Source organism: Athene cunicularia (genome assembly GCF_003259725.1).
Source record: "Athene cunicularia isolate RWA chromosome 9 unlocalized genomic scaffold, athCun1 chr9_part1, whole genome shotgun sequence".
Lineage (NCBI taxonomy): Eukaryota > Metazoa > Chordata > Aves > Strigiformes > Strigidae > Athene > Athene cunicularia.
Window position 1 is genome coordinate 845,013 of NW_020799110.1, and position 6,447 is coordinate 851,459.

Genomic DNA, 6,447 nt, shown 5'->3' on the forward strand with positions numbered 1-6,447 from the left:
TAACTGGGTTTGGAGTTTGAGCCCACACTGAGCATACAAATCTGTACTTATCTACAAGATTTCTGGTTGGTTGTGGACTGCAGGTAACACCAGTCTGTCTTCCCTGGAAAAACCCCTCTGGGAACAGGAGTGGGGTTTGATTACAAACTCTTCAGCCGTTTGCCCACGACCTCTCGTAAAGCAGCCGCCAGCACAGCGATGAGGGCTTTGCTGCCCACAGCGGCGGGGTGAGCACCCCCGAGCTCTGCTGCGCTCCCCACAAAGTCTGCTTCACCCTTTCCCCTGGCTGCCGGCACCCCACCAGCACCCACCACTGGCACCCACACTGCTCCGGTGACCGGGAAGGGTGCCCCGGCCTTCGCCCCCGGGAGCGTCCGCAGCGTGGCCCAGCACGGCCATCCCCGGCTGCCCCTCGCCCAAGCGCAGCGAGAGCCGCCCCTGGCAGGGACCGGGGCAGCCAGATCTCTGGAGGAATGTTTGTTTATTGCTTCAGCACCAGCCACAAAGAAAAAAACCTAAACCGGGATAATTGAATATTCATCTCCCGTGAATTCTATTAATTCTGCATTCGTGTTCTGAAGAGCAAAATAATTGCCATAATTTCATTTCAAAACCTAAAGTAAATAACCATGAGCCTGTCATTTTTCTGTGTGTTTTCACTGAAAGGAAATTCATCTGCCTGCCTGCTTTCATTATGAAATGATCAGTGGGGCCGCTAGAAGAACAGCATATTTATTTTTACATTTCTCTGCAAAAGCCTATTTAGTCTAAGTGGCGCAGTTAACTTTGCCAGTGATTTCTTTGTCTTGATTTTAAGCAGCCTTTTAAAACCCAATATTAATTTAAACAAGATAATATAAATTATGTGGTTTGGTGCACTTCAGTGTTGCCCCCCCTTCAAAGGCTCTGCTTTCTTTTTGAACAACCCTAAGGAGATGCACTTTAATATTAATCAGCGCTAAAAAGATTTAAAAATTAAAAAAAAATCAGGTTCTATCCATTAGAGAAAAGAGCAGAGAAAGGTGATGAAGTTTAAATGTGTGGATTTGGGTTGTGGCAGGCGGGATGCCTGCAGCAGCGGGGCAGACGGGCAGGGAGAGCTGGTGAGAGACCCCGCGTGCGTGGGGGGCGCGGGGGGGACGGGGACTCGCCCCCCGAGGGCTGTTTGGAAAAGCAGCGGGTAACGCGGGCCCGGCTGGCAAAGGCACCGGCCGGAGGCTTCCCAGCGCCGAGCAGGGTGTGTGGCCTGAGCCGGGGGCTGCCCCCGCTCCCCCTGCGCCGGCCGCGCTCAGCAGCCAGAAGCTGCCTGCCAGAGTTGTAAAAAGTAGGTTTTTTGCTTTCCACGCGTCTCCCAGGAGATGTGACGGAAGTCTCGTTATCTGGCCTTTTTCCCCCCCCCCTTTATCTTCTCATCAGTGTTTACCAGAGACACACAGTTTTCTCATGAGAGAGAAACTCCCGTTTTCAAAATCGGGGTCATTTGGTATCGGTGTCACTTGCACAGTAATTCCCCCGGTCGGGGGCAGGCGGGTGGTGTTTGGGTGGGGGAATGGAGGGGTGAAGGGAGCGGAGGGGTGAAGGGAGCCGCGGCCCCGCTTGTGCTGCTGCCCCTGGGGCTCCGGCTGCCCTCAGCCGAGGGAAGGGCCGCAGCGGGCGCTGGCCCTGGGGACACCCCCACCCAGGGACGCAGCATCAGACTTGCTGGTTACTTATTATTTATCACATCAAGCCCTCACACGTTGTATTTCATCAAGTACTAAAGTTCAAACTGCCTCAACCCCCAGGAGCAGCAGCATCTTTCAGCCACGCGGTAATTTATCCTCTTTCTGCAGACAGATCCTCTTCATGCAGACGCTGCGAAGCCACAGCGGGCAGGAATCCCCGGGTAAACCCTCCACTCTGCAGGCAGGGACGAGCGGCCGCGGTACTGACAAACACACCTGTGGCTCTAACTCAAGGCTCCTGCCAGCGGGATGTGCCACCGGGACCTACATCTGCCCGGTGAGATTGCGGATTGACTTACAGCTGGGCACTGGCATCCTGGGTTTGGGTTGGTTTTTTAATTTGGGGAAGGGTTGGGAAGCCCACGCCACTGCACGAGCTGCTGCTGAGCAAACGCCCTGCGCCAGGGTGTGCCGGGGTGTGCTGCCACCACGAGCACAGAAACGGGTTGTGTGTCCCCCTGGTACCAAACTGCCCCAGTTTTGCCGGGCTGTCACACATGGGGACCCGCAGCGCCATGCAAGAGCGTGGTGCTGGGCAGGGCAGGGAACAGGCATGGCCTCCGGCTGACACACAGCCTCCTCCTGCCCCAGCGCCCCCCTGGGTTTGCTACAACAGCAGGAGCCTGGTGGGGCCTTGGGCAGTCGCTTGGGTTTATGGTGAGAAACTTTCCTGAGCCAAACCCATGGTGCAGTCGCAGAGCTGCAGCACTTCGGGGCTGCACACCCAGCACGAGCTCACGGGCCCCTCCAGCATAAACCAGGGATGTTATTTAAGGGAACTGAACTTGGTCCAAGAAATTCCCAGTCTTCTTGCAGGGCTGGGTTACTCTGGGCCGGGACAATGTCGCTGCCGGTGAGGAGCCCGGTGGGCAGCCCTGGTGCTCTGGGGATGCAGCGACCAGCCGAACCCCTGCCCACCCCTTGTGCCCCCTCGGAAGGGCGGAGGGACTGATCCATCCCCGGGTCCTGCACCTGCCCCCGGGCGAGACCCAGCACAGCAGCGTCACCAGAACCACCGCATCTCCCTCCTGCAAAGCCTCTTCCCCGCAGCCAGCTTGGGCATCGGCGCGGGGCCCCGAGGCGTGCGCGGGCTGCGAGGGAGGGGGGTCACCCCCACAGAGCCAGTCCTCTCGCCAGGCTGCTGAGCCCGGGCCAAGGCACCAGGCAGCAGGGCTGATGCCGTTGCTGCTCCACGGGCTGTAAGCAGCTTACGGGGCCAGCACCAGGGGCCTCTTGGCTACTAAACCCTCTCCTGCCAGCGCCAAAGGCAGGAGGCTGCCACAGAGCGCTCGGGATGTTCCTCGTGCAGTGGAAGGCCACGGCCATGAGACGTGTCTGCAGGGGTGTCCTGTCACCCAGAGGTGGGGGGGTCAGATGTGACCCCCCCACCCACACCCTCGCCAAGTACCAGGGCAGCCTCAGGGCAAAGGGGGTGGGGGCTGCGCGTGCTGGAGGCCCCCACAAACCGCCGTGGCTCCGGAGCAGGCTGCCAGACACCCGCTCCCCGCTTTTTTCTAGCGATGGATCCAATAATTAGACCCGTCAGTTTACATAGGATTAGTCCTGTTCACTTAACCACCAAATGATGACTTCAGAGATTCAATCTCATTATTCGGGCAGTGAGCTTGGCAGGATGATCCCTCTTCTCTCATTAGTTTACAAAAGTACTAAACCTTTGCCCTGGCTGCTATTTTCTCCGCTGCAGCCGGGACCGAGGGGATTTGGCCGGGTTCCTGCGGCAGCCGCCTTAGCCAAACAGATGAAGCCTCATTAGCACCTGTCCCAGGGAGGTATTTATTTCCATTAAGGCAGCATGGAGGGTGCAGCACAGGGGAGACAAAGTCCTGCCCCTCTCTCCTCGAGAGCTCCCGCATCACTTAGCATCTATTTAAATTGTTGGGCAAAATCAGACCGAGCCACAAGCGAGTGTGTCCGTGGCTCTGCCCGTCCCCCTTGGCGGCCAGCCCGGGGTCTGAGGGTCTGCGGACCCTGGGGATGGGCAGGGGTACAACCTGCCCATCTGTTTTCTAGCCAGCACAGGGGAAAAAATAAATCTCAATCCATGGTTTGGCACTAAGCTGCCAGGTATGGAGGAAGCAGTCTGCCCAGGGAAAGCTGGGAGCAGGGCAAAGGCCGGGCAGAGCCGTGCCTGGACGTGGCTCAGGGACAGCAGCACGTTTTGTAGGATAAGCCACTTCTTGGCTGTAAGTCTTTGCACCAAGACCACACTAATCAGCTACACACGTTGCTATTTTCATCAGTGAACCTCACTCGGCCTCCTACTGTCACCTTTTCTTTCTCAGTGACTCAGGAATTTTTCCCTCTTTCTCCCCTTGTCCTTTCTCATGTAGAGACAAGAGGAAACCGGCTGGAAGCAACGCCCAGGCTCTCTCAGAAACAGAATAATCCCCAGACATATCTCACTGGTGTTTCATCTTCCAGCCATCAGGATTTCAGTAAATCACTCTGTGGTTGTGCAGTAGTAACAGGACTGCACAGAACGGGGCACTCCAACTCGGAAGCAATTTGTATTTACAACTTACAGTCACATCTTGGTGGTTTCCTGTAAAACTGAGACGCAGAGTCATAGGGAACCTTCCCTTTTCGGCACCTTGACAACTGTGTCAAATCAAGATTTTAAAAAATTCTTATTATGTGTGGTGATGCCATTCCTTAAAGGTCAGGGGTGCAGAAAGGAAGAAGGTAGGCAGCTCTGTGCAGGCTGGGGTGCCCAGGCCATCGGTGAGGCTGAGAGCAGCAAGGCCTGTCCCTGCCTTTTCCCTGGCAAGGGCACGGGCAGCAGCAGCATCCTCCACCGAGCAGCAACGGCCGGAGCGGGCGGCGGGAGGGAGAGGACAGGGATGGCTTCCTGGGAAGGGTGCTGGGCGATCCCGGGTCCCCAGCAAGGGTCCCCACAGAGCCACAGCTGCTGGTGACGCTTCCCCTCTCCCCTCTCTTGCAGCAAGTACAGAAAGGAGCTCAAGCAGGTTACAATAAAATATCTCTCGGTGTGGCCAAAATACCAGAAGACCAGAATTGTAAGAATAATTGAAAGGCATTTAATAAGATGCATCTTAAAATAGAGTGATGTCTCATTAGCTGCAGAATTAGCTGCGCAGCCCCCGGGGATGAGCGGAGGGGGCACCGGAGGCTCCGGCCGGGCTCTGCAGCTCCCTCACTCGCCTGCTTTGCTGGTACCCGCAGAGCGGCAAATTCCCTGCTGGTGCGGTTCCAGGAGTGAATTAGATTTAGGCCACGTGGCTGAATATCACACTGGCTATCTCAGTACGTGACAAAAGGAGTCTTTAAGGAACTCCTAAAGGAACTTTTACGGAACAATACTTGCAAAGCGACATTGGATTGCGTGGGATTGGAGGGGATCCACTGCATGGGGTCCCCCACGGCTGCACCACCGGCGCGTCCCGGCGCGCTCTGCCCGATGATGCTGGTCCCGTGCACGAGAACGAGTCTCTCTTAAGAAAGCCCAGGTTAAATAGCAGAACGGTTGGTACTGATCCTTACCCGAGACATCTCCGCACTGCTGGGAGTACAGCTTTTCTACCTGCCCCCATTTATAATTGCTCGTGATTTTACTTGTATTAGAAATCAAAGTGGCGAATGGAAGCTCACAGCGGACTTTTTGCCTTTCTACACACAAGTTCACTGTGGTTTGAAGTCAGTGCTCGTCTTGTCCTCCATTAAATACAGGACATTAAAGTCAATCATTAATAGCTTTAAAAGGTTCGTACAACAACAACCATACTCGTGTTTGAGCATTAACAGAGGTATTTTTCCTTAACATCGGGTTCTCTTAGATAAATTCTAGAGATTATAAAAAAGATTATCTATGCCAGTGATTTTTTTTTTTTCCAGTACATTTTTAAACTAGGCTCCTGATATAAGCTTCTGAAGCTCTAGTTTTAAAAGCCAAAGTTTAATCCCTTAAGAGCTCAATAAACAATCATTAAGGGATGGAAAGCATTAGTGCGGTGAAAGCAGAGGCTGAAAGGTGGGAGGGAAGATGTGCCCACAGCGGGCAGCAGCCTCCGGCCTTGGTGTTCCAGGGGGTCCCACTGCCATAGTGCCCAGCAAGAGCTGATTTGATTTCTAGGCAAAAAAACCCCAAACACTAAAAAAGAGAAAGAGTGTAAAATTCACCTGAGGGGAAGGGGGGTCCATTCTGCTTGCCCAATGCATTTCAGGGCAGCGCTCGTGGTTGGGGTGGCTCCACGCCTCCTTTATCTCTGTGGGGGGTTTGTTGGGTACAAAATCAGAAAAGTGACTTGTTTGTTATGGAACAGGAGACAGAATCAGGGCCATAAGGAAAGGGAGCTCAAATAATCTAATGAGAGACCTGATGCCGGTGCAATTTGCTGAGAACAGAGGGGTTCTGATGGGGATGAGCCGTGTGCAGGGACCTGTGGCACTGCAGGGACCGATGCGCTCTGCCGTGGCACCGTGCAGTCGTCAGAACATTCAGCCGCTGGTCTGAGACGGGTACTCAGTTTCCTGAGGGAAAACTTGCCTGGTTTAGCCTGGCCTTCCCACTGACACTGCGCTGTGGTCTGCTCCTTGGGAGCATTTCTGTCCTGTGTCCACACACACCCCTGAGCCGTGTGCTCACTTTGCTTTTCAACATCCCCAAATCGATTTATATTTATGGCTTTTATGTTTCTTCTCCAGCCAACATGCCTATCTTTTTTTTTTTTTTTTTTTTTTTTTT